The sequence below is a fragment of the Microtus ochrogaster genome, chromosome 4 (genome assembly GCF_000317375.1).
Source record: "Microtus ochrogaster isolate Prairie Vole_2 chromosome 4, MicOch1.0, whole genome shotgun sequence".
Classification (NCBI taxonomy): Eukaryota; Metazoa; Chordata; class Mammalia; order Rodentia; family Cricetidae; genus Microtus; species Microtus ochrogaster.
This window is the reverse complement of record NC_022011.1, coordinates 46,860,288-46,880,611: the sequence shown is the minus strand read 5'-3', so window position 1 is coordinate 46,880,611 and position 20,324 is coordinate 46,860,288. Positions and strand designations below refer to the sequence as shown.

At 50.1% G+C, this 20,324-nt stretch overlaps 1 protein-coding gene and 1 long non-coding RNA gene across 6 annotated transcripts in view; one reads left to right on the top strand and one right to left on the bottom strand.

Moving 5' to 3' along the window:
* Positions 1 to 420: 420 nt before the first annotated feature.
* Positions 421 to 11,097, bottom strand: LOC113455701. Its single transcript, XR_003376686.1, has 2 exons — positions 10,985 to 11,097; positions 421 to 1,804 (listed from the first exon to the last, which is right to left on the bottom strand). It is a non-coding gene; the product is annotated as an uncharacterized LOC113455701 (long non-coding RNA).
* Lrrc8a (leucine rich repeat containing 8 VRAC subunit A) overlaps positions 10,598 to 20,324 on the top strand; it is a 32,416-nt gene continuing 22,689 nt past the window's right edge. The window contains exons 1-3 of one of the 5 annotated variants that reach the window (XM_026777883.1): positions 10,598 to 10,736; positions 12,993 to 13,084; positions 13,622 to 13,730. The gene's annotated coding sequence lies outside the window, so the exon portion shown is untranslated. Of the gene's footprint in view, positions 10,737 to 11,225; positions 11,415 to 12,992; positions 13,085 to 13,621; positions 13,731 to 20,324 lie in introns of those variants that run through there. The other 4 variants (XM_026777879.1, XM_013346019.2, XM_005346142.3 and 1 more) reach the window with 4 other exon arrangements.

The following is a 20,324-nucleotide window of genomic DNA, read 5'->3' as shown; positions in this document are numbered from 1 at the left end:
ACAGAGAAACCCTGTCTCGAAAACCAAAAAAAAATAAAATAAAATAAAAGAAGTGGACAGCTCAGAGGGAAAGGGATCCTGGCAGTCGGGGCCAGGGAATAGCAGAGGTCATAGTAAGTGTAGCGGTTTACAGCCCTACTCTAGGGAAGGTTTCCCCACGGTGACAGCTCTGCTCCTGTAGGAGAGGGCTTCCCAGCGAAGTTGCTACAACTTGGCTCTGGTCCTCTGGAATATAGCAACTCTGCTCTGCTAGGGGAAGTTTTCCCCAGCGAAAACTGTTACAGTCCTGCTCCATTAGAGCATGCCTCTGACTTCCCTGGCAAAGGTGTAACAACTCGGCCTGCTAGGTGAAGGCTTCTCCAGAGAAAATGTTACAGTCCTGCTGTGCTATGCTCCAACAAAAGAAGGTCTTCACCCAAACCTTGTTCAAGAGATTTATTAGGAGGGAAGAATCCATGAGAGTGGCTGCCTCTACCAAGGTGGAAGAAGAGCAGCCAGAACCTGAACAGGCAGAGGGACTTACATAGGGCTTCTTAGGGGTGGAGTTTTTCCAGGGAGAGGAGGGATTGGTTAGTTTATCAGGGGCAGAAATGGCTGATTTCAGGGCCAAATTGTTTCTTTCACTGGCCTTTTAAGGTTTTTGGCTCTAGTTTTGGGGCCAGGGCATATTTCTTTCACAGCCTCTGAGTCTAGGGACACAGTGTTTTTTGGCACTGGTTTCAGAGACAGGGCGCATTTCTTTGGGTCTGGGTTCGGGGCTAAAGCATTTCTTTCACTGGTGCGGGTCTCAGAACCAGGGTGTGTTTCTTTGGCTGGCCCTTTTACCCTACACACACTGCCACCTGTCTCTGGGCAAAGTGCAGAACAGAGTGCTCCCTGTGCAGTGATCCTGGAGCACTTACTCCTTGTGGAGAGTGTGTCCTTGGTTTTAAGTGGAAGTCCTTGTACGGCCTGTCCCACCACTGTTACCCCTCCCTTGTCACTTCCCACCTCCAGGGGCAACATTCTTTGGATGGCTCCTCTGCCTCAAGCTGAGATCACTCTTACCACTGTTTGTGCCCCAGGGACACGTACTCTCCAGAAGCCTCCACTAACTCCACTCTGTCCATTAACTGGTCTGAGTCTAAGGTTGGTTCCTAGATCCCCAGCAGGGTCTGGCTTCAAGACTGCAAAAGTTGCCTTCTAGTATTGCAGCATCCATGAAGTCAAGGGAGGTGTCAACTCTGCACAGATGGTCAGAGTCAGCCTTAGCAGGACAGCCAACATGCAGGTAGCAGAGCAGAGTCTCAGCCTTACTCAGCAGCCTCCCCAAGCAGAGCAAAGGTCAGAACCATATCCTTTGGATCCTTTACGCAGGGACAGAGGATATTCTGCAGTGTGTCGGGCAGTTGAGTGGTATCTGCTGGCTGTACTCTTTCAGTCCAAGGCTTTTATTTGGAAGCTTTTTTTTTTCTCTCAGGTCTTCTTGGTGCCTGCTGCTGACACACTGCTAGGCAGTCTCTAGTAGTGTTGGTCAGAAAATTCTGGTTGAATGGGATCTTTGTTTTGGTGTTGTTTTTCTTTGTTCTTTTCAGTTTTGTGAGACGGGGTCTCTCTGTAAAGCCCAGGCAGGCCTGGACCTAGTTTCCCACTCAGACCTTTATGTGCTGGGATTGTATGCATGTGCTACCACAGTGTCTTGTGCTGCAGGCCTTCTCAGAGCTTTGGGTGCACTGACCTGGGTGTGGTGAGTGTGAGAAGCTGGCGAGGCAGGATGCTTCCCAAGCACTGACTATGTGCACATGTGTAGGCCGAGGTTCTCTGCCTGCAATTGGAAAAGGAGACAGCAGTCAGTAAGTGCACAACTGAAGATCTGAGTCTCAGCCGGGCAGTAGGATCTCTGTGAGTTCGAGGTCAGCCTGGTCTACAGAGCGAGTTCCAGCAGAGCCAGGGCTAAATAGTGAAACTCTGGTTTGAAAAACAAAAACTGCGGACCCTTCATGTTACAAAAAACAAAACCAAGCAAGCAAAAATAATAATAAAAATAAACAAATGAATAAATAAAGACTTGTGTCTCTATTCAGATCTGGGCTAGAATCATAGCTGCCACACGCTCACTTACCAACAGTGAACTTCTCTGAACTTCAGGTTACTCATCTGGCTGACCTTGGGCTCACAGAGATGCACTTGCTTTAGGCTCCCAAGTGCTGAGATCAAAGGCGTGCGCCACCAAGCCAGCATTCCTCACCTTTGAGGTTCAGTTTAGTACCCAGCTCCCTGTAGGATGTTTTGAGAATACATTGGTGTGGGGAAGGCCCTTAGAGTTCTTGCCCCAGGCTCCAAACCCAAAACTGGCCTATTTAGAGATGTCATGTAATCTGAAAAACAAACCCATGACGTTGATCTCATGACCTGAATCTTGTCAATGGCCTTTGTCCCCTGTTGACAAAGACTCAGCGTGAGCAGCATGTTGTAACCAGCACCCCAGGAAAGAAGGTGAGATTGTGAACTTGAACATGCACACTACAGTCCTAGGGCTAGATCCTTTGCATTCCCTGAGCCTTCCCTGCCTCTACCTCCTCCTCAGTTCTCCTCAACAGCAGGCAGGAGACTCCAGCTTCAAGCTTTGAACAAACTGTTATCATGGGGTTCTTTCTTTCTTCCTTTTTTTTTTCTTTTTTTTTTGAGACAGGTTTTCTCTGTATAGCCCCAGCTGTCATAGAACTCATTCTATAGGCTGTCCTCTAACTCACTGCCACCTGGTGACTTTTTTTCTTTAATACACAAGGTGATGCATGTTTGCTACTGGTTACATACTATTTGGATTCCGGATATCAAAAGTAAAGACTTCCCTGGCCTACTCATCACACACGGAATAGGGAATCAATCCTCTGTTGTGGTATGCTATCCTCCAGGCACGACCTGGGGTGACCATCTTGAAATCAAGGCAGCTGTGGGTATCCAGAGGTGTCCTCCACAAGACTGACTCTACATTACCTGGTAGGAGTGAGGGGCGACCAGACCTTCGTCTGATAGTCCAGTCACTCACTCCCCTCCGTCCACACCATACAGCCCTGCTGTGGCTGTAGGCTACTTTTCTCTCCCACCCACCAGTTCCCAAATAACTGACATGCAGACTTAATATTAATTATGAAGGCTCACCTGTAGTATGGAGCTGCGGGTTGCATTCCGCCACCCAGCTCCCATCACCGGCTAGCTTATGCCCCAAAATAACAACACACAAATTGTATTCTTTTAAACACTGCTTGGCCCATTATATCTAGCCTCTTTTCGGCTAACTCTCGCACCTGGACTAGCCCATTTCTAATAATGTGTGTAGCACCCCAAGGTGCGCTTACCGGGAAAGATTCAGCATGTCTGACCTGGCGGCTTGCTTCATTGCATCTGCCCAGGAGAGGGGAGCATGGCCTCTGAGCTCACTTCTTCCTTCCAGCATTCTGTTCTGTTTACTCCTCCCACCTATATTTTAACCTATGAGGCCAAGCAGTTTCTTTATTACTTAACCAATGAAATCAACAGATTGATATATGACACGCCCACATCACTCCTTTCCTGCTTCCTTCATGCCTGCCTGGCAGGCAGCTGGCTGAACCCCAGCATATCTCTCTTTCTCCCTCCTCTCTCTTTTCCCTTAAGCCTAGATTCCTCCTCCTACTTACTGTCTGCCAGTTCCACCTAACCCTCTATTGCCCAGCTATTGGCCATCAGCTTTTTATTAAACCAGTCAGGTGCCTTAGGCAGGCAAGGTGAAACACATCTTTACATAGTTAAAGTAGGATTCCACAACAGGAAAGAGTGCTCTCCTGGTACATGAATGAGTTCAGTTCCCAGCTCCCATGTCATGTGCTCCAGGGCATCTGACATCCTCTTTTGGTCTCTACAGGCAACTATACATATCACTCATGCATGCTAACACACACACATACATTGACAAGTATAAATCTTAAAGTCTCTCAACCTGAGCATGAACTCGGAAGTCAGAGATAGGTGTACCCTTGAGTTTTAGGCCAGCCTGGTCTACAGAGCCAGTTCCAGCACAGCCAGGGGTACACAGAGAAACCTTGTTTCAGAAAACAAAACAAAAAAAGTCTCCCCAGAAGAGTCCCACATCCCATCCACATCTATTCCCTGTGTGCCTGCCTCACAAGTCAGGTGACCTGGGAGCTGCCAACAGCAGAATAGTAGCATTTGGAGCCCTTTCCCAGGCCAGGGGCAGACAGAAGGCACATGCCAGCTACAGCCCCCACCTTACCCCCAGAGTGGGCCTCACCCACCCAGTTGTGTGGAGGAAGTGGGAAAGGACTGGCTGTGGCGCTGTCCTGCTCTTGTTTATGAGAAAGGGGTCAGCAGTGGCGGCCCCACCTGTGGGAATTTCCTGTTGATCTCTAGGAGCTGTTCCTGGGAAGAGGAAGCCTGTGTCTGCCCTGCTGGTGCCTGTGAAGAGCAAGCAGCTGAAGCCTGTGTGTGACAGGACACAGTATACAGTGCCACCAAGTGCTGTCCTGCGGTGCAGCCTGGTGGTGGCTACAGGGACAGAAACCAGTTGGGTGGCCTGTGGGTCACTGCATGTACCCAAGTGTGGTCATCCCTGGACCTTCAGTAACATGTTGCCTGACTCTGTACTCTTGGCAGTGCCTGAAGGAAGGTTTGGGCCCTATTTTTGTTTTCTTTCATTTTGATTTTTCCAGGCTGGGTTTCTCTGTGTAGTGTTAGCTGTCCTGGAACTTGCTCTGTAGACCAGATTGGCCTCAAACTCACAAAGTTTGACCTGCCTCTGAGTGCTGGGATTAAAGGTGTGTGCCACCACTGCTCAGCTCTTTCTCTCTTTCTTTTTTGTGCATTGGTGTTTTGCCTGCGTGTATATCTGTGTGAGGCTGTCAAATCCCCTGAAACTGGAGCTATAGACAGTTGTGAGCTGCCATGTGCGTGCTGGGAATTGAACCCTGGTCCTCTGGAAGAGCTGCTCTTAACTTGGTCCTTATTGTTTTGGAATATTTGTGCTTTTAATTTTGAAGCTGAACAGGCAAGAAGGGGGAAGGAATATCCTTGTGTCTGTCCCCTCCCCCATCCTCCTCACCTGTGGCCTGGGTGCACACACTTGATCTTGCAGCGTAGGTGACTACAGGCTCTACAATGGCATGGCTGTCAGAAGTCCAGAGAAAGGCGCTCTCCCCTGTACCTGCCTGTCTCTGCAGGTAGGAGGGCTGCTTAGAGCAATGGCCAGACATGCACCATGCACTCAGTCCAGAAGCTACCTCTGACTAGTGGAGATGGGCAGAAGCTTCTCTCGGAGCCTCAAGGTGGGTATATGTGTGGGGTTTTTTTTTTTTTTGAACTGGGTACACTGAATATTGATTAGCATTTAAAAAGAAGAAGGGCTGGAGAGATGGTTCAGTGGTTAAGAGTACTGGCTGATCTTCTAGAGGTCATGAATTCAAATCCAGCAAGCATACATAGGGTGACTCCCAACCATCCCTAATGAGATCTGGTGCCTCTTCTAGCCTGCAGGCAGAACACTGTATATATAATAAATAAATAAATCTTTTTTAAAAAGCCTAACTTCTGAAATACATTACAGATAGGAAACATTTTATATATATTTCACAGTAGCATAAAGCCATCTGGAAGTGGGACAAGGGACTGGCTGTAACCAGGATAGAGAGGGTGCGGCATGGGCAAAGTCATCCTCGGGGCCTGAGCTCTGCCTTCACCTGGAGCGTCTCATCTCTGGCTCAGGTGTGGATTCATCCTGCACCAAACATACCAGTTCTCCCATCTGCACTTCTCAGCCCAGCCTCCCCTTCATAAAACAGATGCCGTTCTTCGGATGGTACAGCTGAAGAAGGTGGAGTCTGGAATGGCCACTAGGCCTTGGGGAGGCAGAAGTTCATTTTGTTTTTTGTTGTTTTTTTTTTTTTTTTGGTTTTTCGAGACAGGGTTTCTCTGTGGCTTTGGAGCCTGTCCTGGAACTAGCTCTGTAGACCAGGCTGGTCTCGAACTCACAGAGATCCGCCTGCCTCTGCCTCCCGAGTGCTGGGATTAAAGGCGTGCGCCACCATCGCCCGGCTAGAAGTTCATTTTGGAAGTTCATGAGGACCATGGCCTCAGCTTCCCACAGGGTGCAGGTGCAGTGTATCAGCACATCATGTGACCAAATCGCCCCAGGAACAGCGACTAGGAGACCAGTCCGACTCTCCAGATCAGGAGTGGTGATCCGGCAAGTGGGGAAGGCTCTGTCAACTGTGGAGCTGTGGTGGGGGCAGCATGGGGAGGAGGCTCTCTACACTATAGCCAATAAAGAAGCAGTGAGCTGACTCTATGCATTTAGGTCAGCCTGGTCTACATAGTGAGTTCTAGGACAGCAGGTCTATGTAGAGAGACCCTGTCTGTTTCATAAAGAAAAGCAAAACAAAACATAAAAAGCATCAAGCTAGGCTGGAGAGAGATGGCTCAGCACTTAAGTGTCTTTGCTACTGTTGCAGAGGACACAGATTTGGTTCCCAGCACCCAAGTGGCTGCTCATAACGTCTGCACCTTAGTTCTAGGGGATCTGATGTCCACCTCTGGTGTCGCTACATATACATGCATGCAAGCAAAACATGCATACACACAAAGAAAAAATAGATCTTTGGAGTTGGTTGGAGGTGGCACACATCTCTAATCCCAGCACTCAGGAGGCAGAGGCAGGTGGATCTTTGAGTTCAGGGCCAGCCTGGTCTACAGAGTGAGTTCCAGGTCAGCAAGATCTACACAGAGAACCCCGTCTCGAAAAAAATTAAAAACAAACAAACGAATAATAAGTAAATCAATCAATCAGTCTTTGGGCTGGGCATGGTGGTACATACCTTTATGCCTGCACTCCCTTTCCGCTCAGACTGTACTGTCTTCAAATCCCATTTCACTTCACCTTCCAATTCTTATAAACCTGGCTAAAGCAAAAACCATCCCCAGCCTGAAGCTCTGCTGTCTTGAACCTTCCTCTGCCAAACAAATTAGTCTATTCTTTTAGTCTAATCTCAACCCAATTTTCATAACATGGGCAGAATGGAGACAAATTCTTTGCCAGAGCATAACCAAGGTAGCCTCTTGTGCACTTCCCAGTGAAGTGACTGTTAGTGTTTCTAGAGGCGTTCCTACCAGACTGTACGCTAGGTGGCACTCCAGCCATCCAAGAGTGTAGCCCACAGCTTCAACTCTTCCACACCGCTCACTCCCTCAGACCAGTTCCAAAGGTCAGTTTATCACGGCACAGTTTTGCAGACAGTATCCGTTTTCTGTGTTGGTTGGTTGTGTTGTTGGGACTAAAATAACACACAGAAACAACGGGGGGGGGCGGTTATTGTGGTTCAAGGTTTCACAGCAGAAAAGCACAGTGGAGCAGCACTGTTACAGATGAGGAAGCGGGTGTGTGTGAGGTGGGATGTAGATGCGGGTGCATGGGACACATGGCAAAGCTACAGAGAAACCCTGTCTTGAAAGACCAAAAAAACCCTTTCCTGTATAGCCGTGATGGCACACCACTTTAATCCTAGCACTCTGGAGGCAGAGGCAGGAGGATCTCTGTGAGTTCCAGGAAGTCTACATAGTGAGACCCTATCTCACAAAACTAACAAATACCTTCTAGAACCTCCCAAATGACTCTAGCAACTGGGAAAGCAGCGTGACAAGCATGAGTCTGTGAATGGCACTTCAGACTCAGAGTGACAGGCAGCGGGAATGCTGGCTATCATGCCTGGCCCTGCCAGTGTGCAGAGACAGATGGGAGGAAATGAGAGGGCAGTCTGTACAGCAAGCCAGGGCAGAGCCAGAGGGAATAAACCACAGAATCCAGGATCTACATGCGGTGACTTAGAGATAATGGGCCAGCTCTTCATTGCATGGGCAGAAATGTAAAAAGTCTTTCTGACCCACCAGACAGCTCCCAAATAAGGACACGAGCAGACTTATTACTAATTATGAAAGATTGGCCTTAGCATAGGCTTTTAAAACTAGCCTAATTTATAACTTAAATTAACCCATTTCTATTATTGTACATTCCTGCTTCTTTTGTCTATGGTACTCGTAGATTTCTCTCCTCTTCCTCCCTCTCTGCCTGGAAGTCCCGCCTTACCTCCTGCCTAGATGGGTCATTCAGCTCTTTATGAAACCAATCACAGCAATGTATCTTCACACAGTGTACAAGTACCCCACAGCATAAAAAGGCCAGACCTAGAGAGGCTAGAATTCCTGCCAGCAAGCATCAGCCATCCTGGCATCTGTTAGCAAATTAGAAATGGGCTCCTCCCACCCTAGGCCTGGCTGTCTCAAAAAGGAAACAAAATGCAACAATAATGCTAAAAGTTGGAGAGACGGCAGCTGACCGGTTAAGAACCCTGGCTGCTTTTCTCAAGGGCCATGGTTCAATTCCCAGCACCCACATAGCCATCTGTAGCTCCAGTTCCAGGGGATCCAACACCCTCTGCTCGTCTCCATAGGCAATCGGGTACATAGACATAAATTCAGGCAAAATGTCCATGCACAAAAAAATAAAACAATAAAGCTAAGCTGGGCTGTGGTGGCGGGCGCCTTTAATCTCAGCACTCAGGAGGCAGAGGCAGGCAGATCTCTGTGAGTTCGAGGCCAGCCTGGGCTACAGAGTGAGTTCCAGGACAGGCTCCAAAGCTACAGAAAAACCCTGTCTCGAAAAAAAAAAAAAACCACATTAAAAGCTGTGAGGGGCTGCAGTGTGGCTCTGTGGATGTGTAGGCAGACTTTTCTGTCTCACCTGCCAGATCCCAAATAATCACAAAGCGACTTATTAATCATATTTATTAATCATATTACTACTCGGCCAATAGCTTAGGCTTATTATTAACTAGCTCTTTCAACTTACTAATGCCTATGTCTTACTACGCTCTACCATGTGGCAGAGCAGCGTGTGTTCATCTCCTGCTTTCTCCTTCCCAATGCTCTCTCGATCCGGCTCTCTTGCTTAACTTCTTTCTGCCCAGCTGTTGGCCAGTTGCCTCTTTATTAAACCAATGATATTAAAACATCTTCACAGTGTACACAAGGATTATTCCACAGCAGGTTATGCTTGGCATGCCCAAGGTGCTGGGCTGAATCTCTAGCACAGAAAACAGTATCCAGGGCCGGGCGGTGGTGGCGCACGCCTTTAATCCCAGCACTTGGGAGGCAGAGTCAGGTGGATCTCTGTGAGTTCGAGACTAGCCTGGTCTACAAGGGCTAGTTCCAGGACAGGCTCCAAAACCACAGAGAAATCCTGTCTCGAAAAACCCAAAAAAACAAAACAAAACAAAACAAAACAACAGTATCCAGGATACACTGCTTAGCAAAAGAAGTCCCGTCCCATATTATGGACCGCATGAATCTGTTTAGGAGGGATAATGATATATATGTTGCAATGAGTGTTGGCAAATTCCCTCTAGGCCATGCTTCTGCTCAGCAAGCTTCTAATCCACGCTGGCAACTCTCTACTGTGTGTTCCTTACCAAACAACTTGGTTCAGCGTCTAGTGCAGCCTGCAGCCCATCTTTCAGGGCTTGAGGTGTCATTTTCTCTATGCAGCTTCCCTAGTTTACCCCGTCGCAGGTCTTATTTGGTTCTTTTTGTTTGTTTGTTTGTTTGGTTGTTTTTTGTTTTTGTTTCCTTCTCAAAGCAAAAAGAGTCAATGTCTGGAAAGGAAGAAAAGGCTGAAAGCTTCACTATGTAGTTTTAAAGTTGGTTAAAATATCGATGTGACTAGCTGAAGGGTAGGTGCGTAGATTCAGAGAACAGTTGACAGCCCGGAAACTCTCATACCGATAGTCAATTGTCACAGCAAAAGGGGACGGAGATTATTCAGGGAGGGAAGAATAATCTGTACAGCTTGTGTATCTTATCAGTCAGCTGGTGCACAAACCACTGATACCCACGTCCACATCCACATCCACAGCCACAAAAACGCCCGGTGTTCATTGCTGTCCTCCCTGACTTTCTTCTTTCGAGTAAGGATGTACTCGGGAACACGGAACACTTCGCTTTAATGGCTAAACAATTTACCAACGTACGGATCACTACAATTAGCCTGGGAACTATAAGGACCAGGAGGACCCACACAGATGAAGAGCTGGAGCGGATGACCTGGAGACGTAGATCCACCCGCAGCTCAGCTCAGAATTCACTGTCAGCTCGGTTTCCACTGCTTTTACCAGACGACCATCGCAGTCGGGATGAGTGTGGAAAAGGAGTGAGAGCGGGTCGGTTAGCAGCAGCCCGCAAGTACGTTCGCGGGCACCTGCACCTTTTGGGGCAGCTACTCAGCAAACGGACAGCAATAAAGGGTTGAAAACTCTGGCCCAATGTCTATCGGAACCCGAACAACGATAGTGAGCCGCTATCCTCTCAGGTTATTTTGCCGCTCTTGCAGTAGCAGCATACGCCTCAGGTTGCAGGAATCCCTGTCCCTTTAAGAGGGCTGAACTTCGCTCCGTTACTTCCGCCCCGAAGTGGCTTGGCGCAGGCGCGTTGTAGAGTAGGGCGAAGCCGTGGGACGCTTTCCCCTTTTACAGACATGGTAACGCCCTGGCGGCAGCGGGCTCGCCCGGTCGTGACGTCACTTCCGGGGCGGAGGACAGCGAGTGGTGCAGTGAGGGACAAACAAAAGGAGGGCGCCGGAGGAGCGCGGCGTCCGGCGGCGGGACTGTGTGGCGGAGGGCCGGGGCTGCCTGCCGGGCGGCTGCGAGCGGCGAGCTCAGGTCAGTGGGTCGGGTGGGGGATGAGACACGCGCTGTCACCTCACGAAACCCACCCCGACGTGCGCCCCGCCTCCGCAAATCCTGGGCGGCTCTCGCTGCCCGCGGGCGCCGGTCAGCCAGGCCCTGCGCCGCCGCTGCCCTCCGCTTCGCCCGGCCTCCCGCGGGCGCCGCTCCCGACCCCACCTTCCTGGCCGTGCCGCGGCACGCGAGCCCCCTCCCGGGCACCCTGTGCCCCGCGCGCCTCTCACCCAAGTTTCCGCCGCGCTTCCCACATCACACTTGCTGCGCTGGTCCCCGCAGACACGCGCCCCTCTGCGCCCGTGTCCGCTTTCCTGTGGGTCCCGCTGGGCGTTCTCTGAACAGCACCCCCATCAGCAGCTCTCCCGGTTCTCAGCCTTGGGATTCCCTGCGCCAGTCTCTTTCCTTGGACCCCTCCCTCTTCCTGATCTGAGGGACAGTTTTCTGCCATAAGGGCAGGATCACCGGCTTTAGGGACCTCGGTCTTTGGCCTGGGGTTCCCCGGACGACCGGTTCTTGATGTGAAACTCCAGTTGGTTCTGTCGCTGTCTTGTGCATCCAGCGGCGGGAAGGAGTATCAGATCCGTGAAGGTGTGGTGAGCCGGAGGTCAGCAAAGATGCTCCCAGGCTGAAGGAACAACTCAGAGAGCTGTTTTTTGGGTTTGTTGTTGTTGTTATTGCTTGTATTTTGAAACAGGGTCTCACTATGTAGCCTTGACTGTCCTTTAACTCTATGTAGACCAGGCTAGCATCGAACTTACAAATTAGTCTGCTTCTGCCTCCTGAGTGCTGGGTAATCAGCTCTGCTTGAGTCCTGGGTTCTTGAACCTGCTTTGGTGAGGATTCCTCCCCTTCCTCAGGACAGGAGTGAACCAAGCTGGGCTGGTTCTCTTCTGATGCAATCACTGCCTTTTCTGGGAAGGACACGCGGATTGAATGAGGGATGAGTGTTAGCCTTTTCCTAATGGGAACTGGGCTGACATAGTGGTAGTTGTGGGGCAGCCGCGCTTGCAGTGCCTCCTCTTCCCCTGTCCACTAGGGTACCTTTAAGAATGAGGTGTGGAAGGGGGAGAGGGTGTGTGAGGACAGGGGACCTTGTGTGCTGAATCTTGGAGACAGAAATGAGTAGCCAGAGGCTCCAAGGTCCTTTTCTACCTTGCAAGTGTGTCAGTGGTACCTTTAACCCTGCCATTTGTGTTCTGCCCTCTGGAGCAGGCACACCAGCAGGCAGGCAGACAGACAGACAGACAGACACTGCAGAAAGAATAGGTTGACTGTTGGGGGTAGGAGAGTGGGAGTGTATTCAGAAGCCCAGGGGTGGTGCCAGTGGGTTAGGCTATTCACGCTGTTTCCTTGATGAAGGTCATGCTCTCTGTGCCTGTCTGGAGCAGGCAAGGACAGAGGAGTAGCGCTGGAGGATGACTTCCTGGAGCGTGTGTGATGGGGTCCAGTGCTCCACTTTGTTTTGAGGATGGTATACAAGAGCAGAGACCAGAGAAGCATTTGACATCCTCCCATACCCCACCCCCCAAGTCAGCCTCACACATTTGTTCTCTGTGCCAAAGGCATACTTGCTAGTATGAAGTTTCTTTGCAAATTTGAGTGGTCTTTGTGGATGGTGTGGGCTCCTGAGAATCATCCTAATGGGGCAGAACCCCAGCTTGCTGCCTGGAAGAGCTGGAACCAGCCAGTTCCCAGCTCACTCACCTGAGACTGTAAGGGACTCCATGTTTTTACATAGAGACACCGAGGCACAGGTTGACCAGCACAACTGATAACTCAGGAGGAATAAATGCAGACATTGAACATAGACTGTAGTGGTCCTGATAAAGCCCAGAGGAAGGAGGAGGGAACCTGCACTTAGTGAGCAGGCTGCCCAGGGTACATGTCCTTCAAGAAGGGATTAGAAATGTCAGTGAGTCCAGAGTCCTACTTTAGTCATGACCGTGAAGTGGGCAAGCTACTGTCCAGCAGTGTCCCAGCCCTGTCTGAGACAGAGGGTGGGGCACAGGTGGCCTGGGTGGCCTCTGCTCCTTCCTGGCTCTGGGTGCTTTACTGCATGGTCACATGTAGGTTGCTGGTTCTTTCCTGTCTTGTCTTCTTGTGGCTTGGAAGACTGTGTTTGACCTCATGCTCACAAGTTGACAGGTGCTCCCCAACCCCTTAGATGTATCTAGGTACTGCTGTTTGCTGTTTCCTTCCTGGATAACTTCTACTAATGATTTAACTCCCTCACAGCTGGACCACACTCCCATCCTGGGCTGCTTTTGCTGTCTTCTAAGTCTGGAGTGGCACCCACACTCCTCTCTCACACTGCCACCTTGTCTCTGGTAAGCCGTGCAGAGCACAGTGTTCCGTGGGTAGTTGAGTACTTGCTCACTGTGGAGAGCTAAGTCCTTACGTTTAAGTGGCAATTCTTGTCTGGCCTGGCTCACCCCTTGCCACTCCTCTCTCTCCACTTCCCACTTCAGAGCTAGTTGTGACCAAAGACTAGCTTGTAGCATCTTGCCCACCTCTTCTCTCCTGCCAGTGAGTACATGCTCTCCCTCCAGCCTGGATCATTCTTCTACTCCTCATGCCCAGGGGTCAACAGAATCCTGCTCTTCTAGGAGTCTGTACCAACCAACCCCTCAGGGCTGGGCTGGGCTGGGCCTGATCTCCAGCAAGGGCCTTGCCTCCAGATTGAAATTGCTGCCTTGGGGGCTCTTTGGAGTCCAGGGTCTGTGCAGCAGGTGCTCCTGTTGCCCTGGAGCCCCTTATAGGCCCTGGCAGTATCTCCAGGCTCTTTAAAAAATGGTGGCCCGGTGAAAGTATTTCTGAGACCTACAGATAGACCCATTTATTGACTGTAGCTCTTAACTTCCTAGGGCAGCAGCAGCGTCCATGGAGCAAAAGGAATGCCAGGACCCAGTGCATCCAGACAGGGACCAGCCTCAGCACCAGCAGCCAACACGAAGATAGCAGAGCCACCTCAGGGTAAGGCCCTCTTCAGACTTTCTGTACTGCCTCTCCCAGACAGATAGCATGGCCCATGCCTCCATTTTCATAGTCCTTAGTCCTATGGGATCCAGGGCATCTGAGTGATCCCTGCTTGCTCTGCCTTGGTGTTTTGTTTTTGTTTCAGTAGTGGGAATTGAGTCCAGTGCTCTATCTTTAAGTGACTTCCTAGACTCAGCTGTCCGAGGTTGACCTTGAACTCCTGATCTTCTGCCTGTATTTCCCAGTACTGGGATTAGAGGCACACACCACCAGTCTGGGGTAATGCAGTGCTGGGATAGGACCCGGCTCTTTGTGTGCAAGGCAAGCACTACTAGCCCTCGCCCCCAAACTTTATCCCCAGTCGTTGTTTTACTTTTATGTTCAGGCAGGGTCTTGCTAACTTGCCAGGTCAGACCTTGAACTCACAGTTCTGCTTCAGCTCCTGTGAGAGGCCCAGCTGGTGTATTCTTTGAACCCAGTGCTATTGCACTGAGCCTCTCATTGTCTTCCTCCCCACAGATCTTATTATTGTGGATAGCTAGTGACACATTTCCCAAGATGTGTTCCTTTGGACATGACCCTTTTGGTCCCAGAAGGTAGATAATTCTGCAGCTGCTGCAGGACTTTGAGAGCCTTGAGCATGATGGGCTGAGTAGTCCTCTTACTGAAGTGGTCACATACCTATCTGTTGGAGGTGGAGGTCCCTTCTAGGTAGACAGTTTTTCTTTTTTCTTTCTTTCTTTTTCTTTCCTTTTCTTTTTTTCTTTCTCTTTTTGAGGCAAGGTGTTTGCATAGCTCAGACTGGGTAGGTAGCTAGGGATGGTCTCCTGCCTCCTGAGTGCCAGGATTACAGACCTGTTTTGCACAATTAATAAAAACCCAGAGACATAAATTGTTCAACCCGAAGGTTGCAAGTTCCAGGACAGCAAGGGCTACATAGAGAGACGTGGTCTCAAAAATAGCAACAAAAGCAGAAAGCAATTGAAAAAGGGGTACAGGGAGCTCATTGACGTTGTTAGTATAAAGATTAGATTCCTAGCAGTCCTCCCAAACACTTGGTGATGACAGTAACATGTCCCTCCCTTTCGAACCTTTTCGAGAACTTAGCAGAGTGTGTCTCAGAAAGTATTCTGTGCTTAGAGCTGGCCTGTGCTGAGACTACTGTGCAGCCTGCAGAACACTCTGTGTGAAAGGATCTCGGGATTGTTTGCCACAGCTCGAGCAGTGGTCTCTGTCAGTGTTAACCCACATAGAAACTGAGGCTCAGAGCCAGGAAGCAACCTGCTGAAACTACCCATGAAGAATAGTGATATGAATTTGAACTCAGATCCTGTAACTCTGGGTCTGGTCCTTTGTTCTTGTCTCAGTCTTCCAACTTCTATCTATGCCTCTGCTTCTCCTGGAGGAATACAAGAGCCCCTTACCCCAGCCCTAGCCTGGACTTTAAGGAAATAGTCATCTGAGCAGGGGGTTGATGCTGCTTTCAACATCTAGTAGCCCAGGCTGGCCTCAAACTTTTTTTTTTATTATGTGTATGAATGATGAATATTTTGCCCGCACATATGTCTGCACCATGAAGCCCTTGAAGGTCAGAAGAGGGCTTCAGATTCCCCTGAACTGGAGTTAGAGACAGTTGTAAGTTGCCAGTGTGTGTATTGGGGATCGAACATGGGTCTTCTGCAAGAGAAACAAGTGCACCATGGTGTACCACACCAGGGCCAAAAGGTGCAGCCCATCAACCTCATCTTCAGATACTTGCAAAACAGGTCTTGGATTCAGGTCTGGCTGTATGAGCAAGTGAATATGCGGATAGAAGGTTGTATTATTGGCTTTGATTAGTACATGAACCTCGTATTAGATGATGCAGAAGAGATTCATTAAAAAACAAAATCAAGGAAACAATTGGGTCAGATCATGCTGAAAGGAGATACTATTACTCTGCTCCAAAGTGTTTCCAACTAGAGACCGTCAGGCACTTGAGAAGTTGAAGAGGAAATGTAGTGTTTTTAAAGGTGTCTTCTGTTGGGAGCATAATCCAAAACATTCATGTTGTTTTAGTGGCCCTTATGTTATTATAAGGTGACAATACATGCTGTGAGATTGTTTTTATTTAAAAAAAAAAAAAAAAGAGAGAGCGAGAGAGAGAGAAAGAAAAACAAGTGATCCTGACTCCTGAGCCATCTCTCCGGTCCAGCTACCTCAGCCTCTAGAGGGCTGGAATTGTAGACGTGCTCCATCATGTTGTTTAGATTTTAGTGTCATAGAAGGCGAAGTCCTCACCCCATCTTCAGAGACCGGGATAATGGGGAGAGACCCCCTCCACATCTCCTCTCTGGTGCCTACTTCACCAAGTCAGGTCACTGTGGAGCAGCCTGCTTTAGCTCTCTTGTTTCTTGGAAGAGAAGCCAGTGTATAGAGCCCTTTCACAGGACAGATTCAGACAGGCTGCTGAGCCTGGCAGACAGAAAGCACATTCCTGCTGCAGCTCCCCTGGGGCCCTGCTCTGGCCCTGCTGGCTGTGTGGTTTCTTGACTTCAGAGAGCAAGGTGGAAAAGGCCTGCTGTGTGGTGCTGTTGTACTCTTTTGTTTATGGGAACAAGGTCAGCAGTGACTGCCCTGCCCTGTGGGAGCTTCCTGTTGGTTGTTGAGGAACTCTGTCCCCGGAGAGAGGAGGCCTGCACTGGGCAGTGGGCAGTGCCTGTGTGAGATGGGAATCCCTTCTCTGCTTGGAAACAGTGTGCAGATGAGCTGACACATGCTGGCTTCTGCTCTCTGCCTGAGCTGGGGCCCATGCAGGTTGGGGAGAAGTGTAACATTTTAGTGGAATTGGGTTGCTGGATGTGCCTGTCTCCCCATACAGACGCTTGAGTCATGAGTTAGCCATGACTCTATCCTTACAGCCCTCAAGCCACTTTTCTCCTGTTGCAGAGCCTTCCTTCCAGACATAAATCCCAAGGATCAGAAGGGAAGAGGTAAGGGTTTCCCAGTGTCTAGGTCTGGAAATCCTCTGTTGGGCACAACTGACATCAGAATTTTTTTTTCTTTTTTTGAAATGGAATCTCATGTAGCATAGCCCAGGCTGGCCTTGAACTCCTGCTCTTCCTGCCTCTACCTCCCAAGTGCTACGATTATAGGTGTGCACCTCCATACCCAGCATCAGGAGGGATTTTATAGTGGGGCATGGCAAGCCTGGCAGCAGCTGGAATATGTTTGGCAGGTTCTGAGTTCCTTGCGGAGCTCCTGGTGCCCACTTGACCTGATAGTTTTCCTAGGTCCTCCCCAGCCTTGCCCTCAGTTTCCTCCTCTGCTCTCCCCTTGCAGTTGCCCTGCTTCTTCGAGAGATATGAGCTGGGCCCTGCGGAGCTGGTGGCTCAGCTTCCCCCACCTTCCCAACCCCTGATCCTCCATGAACATCCTTAGTGCTAGGAAGTCTACCAGGTCGCTGCATTCTCTCCCAGCCCAGCCTGTGTGCTAACCAGACCAGGCTCACAGGGACGTGGTCACGTGCCTGTATTGTAAGTGGCAGCACAGCACCAGGACTGAAACTAAAGTCAGCGGCATGCTGACCCATGCTCCGTCTACTATACCTTGCCGCTGCTTCTCTGCATCTTTACTCCGAGGGCTCTTTCAGTGTGTGACCCTGACCCCAAACTAGAGTCAGTCCTGAGTGTACACGCGACAGAAGTTCCCTGTGTGCTCAGGCTTGGTGAAGCCTGAAGACTATGCTGGGGACACTGACCAGAAGGGCACCCATAGCTCTAGCTCAGTCTCCATCTTTGGTAAAGAAAGCCAGGGGAGTGGAGTAGAGCTCCCTCCAAAACCAAGGTGGGTATTTGTGTTTTAGTGTTTCTGTCTGTCGAATCTGTCGTGTGCGTGTGTATGTGTGTGTGTGTGTGTGATGGACTTCACCTTCCTTCTCTTGTGAAAGAGTCATGGGATGGATGTTTCTGGAAGGGCTGTGACCCTACCACAGATGTCTTGGGTTCTCCTGGTGCGTTTCAGCTGCACCTCTGCTTTGCAGAAAGTTCTCTTCTGTCTTTTGACACCTTGCATCAACTAGCTGCCTCCCTGGCTTCTGATTTGGGGCAAGACAGCTTGCCTTCGCTGGGTCCCCTTTGCTGCTTGGGCAAGGCCACTCCTCTTTCTCCTGGATCCACAGCAGATTGTCTGCAACTGGGGCTTACACCTCCATTTCTTTTTTTTTTTTAATATTTATTTATTTATTATGTACACAATATTCTGTCTGTGTGTATGTATACCTGCCGGTCAGAAGAGGGCACCAGACCCCATTACAGATGGTTGTGAGCCACCATGTGGTTGCTGGGAATTGAACTCAGGACCTTTGGAAGAACAGTCAATGCTCTTAACCTCTGAGCCATCTCTCCAGCCCTACACCTCCATTTCTTAAGACAGCCGGTGTTCATGGCAGGTCATGACCAGTCTTCAAGGCTGTTTTGCCCCCAGGTATGCATACCTAAAACTGGGCTCCAGTATTTTCTTAGCACCTGAAATAGTAGAGGCTTCTGAGTATGACCTGCCAGGGGTGCTTGCAAAAGGAGTCTTTTCCTAAGGGGTGTCTTGAAACGCCTGTGGATGCAGTGAGGCAACAGGAACCTGTTGTCTTAGGGAGTGCTTTGCATAGAGACAAGTCATATTGGGGTCCATCTTCCCACCAGGTCCTATAACATCAAGTCAAATCAGCTCCCTGGACTTCCCTCCATGTTATAAAGGGATTTTTCAGGCCTTCTGTTCTGGGAGCAACAGCAGTAGTGACGTGCACCTGTAGTCCAGGAGGAGTTCATGAGTTCACCAGTCCAAAGGCAGCCTGGGCAACATCCCAAGCAACCCCCATAGTAACTCTAATAAACATTTTTACTGCATAGGCACGACTCAGAAGCTGTTTAGGGACTGCTTTATTCAGTTCTCACTGCAACCTTCCAAGGAAATAGACATTATAGCCCATTTTACGGATGAGGTGGAATTCTTTTCCCAAGTCACTCGCTGGTGAGGTTGGGAGCCACCGAGTCATTTGCCTGACTGTTGTTGAAAGCTAAGGTGCAAGAAGTGCTGGGCACAGAGGAGGGCAGGCGGTGGCCAGTGGGGGTAGTCCAGGAGGTGGCCCTTGCCCGGCACCCTTTATCAGAATGCAAGCCACACCCCTAGAGGTTTGCAGAGGACAGACCTGTTTGGGAAGCCCTGCCTTAAAGTGAGAGCAGTTCAGATACTTCTAACCCTATTGTTCCAGCCTGCTGTCTTTCCTAGGCTCTTTCTCAAGAAGTGGGGGAGTGCCCTCCTGTGCAGGGTAAGTCCCACATTCTTTGACTCATTCCAGTTGGATGTGGGGTCTGGCTGTGTGGCACAGGAGTGGAGACCTCTTCTCACCTCTTGGCATGCTACATGAGGAAACATAAACCCTAGGGCAGATTCACAGGCCTGAGTCCATGGGCACAGCCAGCCACTCAGTGTCTGACAGACCCTCTAAGGACCAGCCCTTCCCTTTCCCTGGGAGCATTTTAGAGGGACAGTGGCCCATCTGTGCTGCAGGGAGGGGTTCCAGCCTCCCTCTGCCTACAGGGAAGTTTTCTCTTAGGCTCTGTTTGTGTTCAACAAAAGGCTCCTTGTGCTCTGCAGGCTTGCCAGCTCCTGAGGGCCTGCTGCCCAGGTGTAGGAGCTGTCTGAATCTCTGCAGGGTCTGGGCATATTGGGTGGTCTCTTTCCAAATGGAAGGAAGGGGCAGCATATAGTATCTCGTGTGTGTGTGTGTGTGTGTGTGTGTGTGTGTGTGTGTGTGTAAGAAGCATCAACAGGAAATTAGGTGCATCATAGTGCACTGTTGTAGTTCAGCCGCTCAGGTAGCTGAGGTGGGAGGATCGTCCATATGAGGGCTTTGGAGCCAGTCTTGGCAACATAGACTCCTTGAGGAAAAGGAAGAGGTATGAGGGTGAGAAGTGAGGAACAGAGGAAGAAGGATGGGAAAGGGGGCTCTGAGTGAAGATGGGGCCCAATGCCTGAGGGCTGGCTCTCTGGGCCTTTCCTGGGTCCTAAAACCAACAAGCCACTCCACTCTCACCTAGACTGAAATAGCAGAACTATGGGAAGTTCTGTAGGGATGGCAGGTTGGCTTGTGGGCCCATGCTCTCTCACCTGTGCCAGGTTTTAAATAGGTGCAGCTTACCATCTTATCTTTAGTTACCACTGTGGTGCTCTGGACAGCCATGGTTCTCCTCAGTTCCTGCAGTGGTGCTCTGAACAGCCGTGGTCCTCCTCAGTTCCCACAGTGGTGCTCTGGACAGCCGTGGTCCTCCTCAGTTCCCACAGTGGTGCTCTGAACAGCCGTGATCCTCCTCGGTTCCCACAGTGGTGCTGTGGACAACCACAGTCCTCCTCAGTTCCCACAGTGGTGCTCTGGACAGCTGTAGTCCTCAGTTCCCACAGTGGTGCTCTGGACAGCTGTGGTTCTCCTCAGTTCCCACAGTTGTGCTCTGGACAGCTGTGGTCCTCCTCAGTTCCCACAGTGATGCTCTGGACAGCTGTGGTCCTCCTCAGTTCCCGCAGTGGTGCTCTGGACAGCTGTGGTCCTCCTCAGTTCCT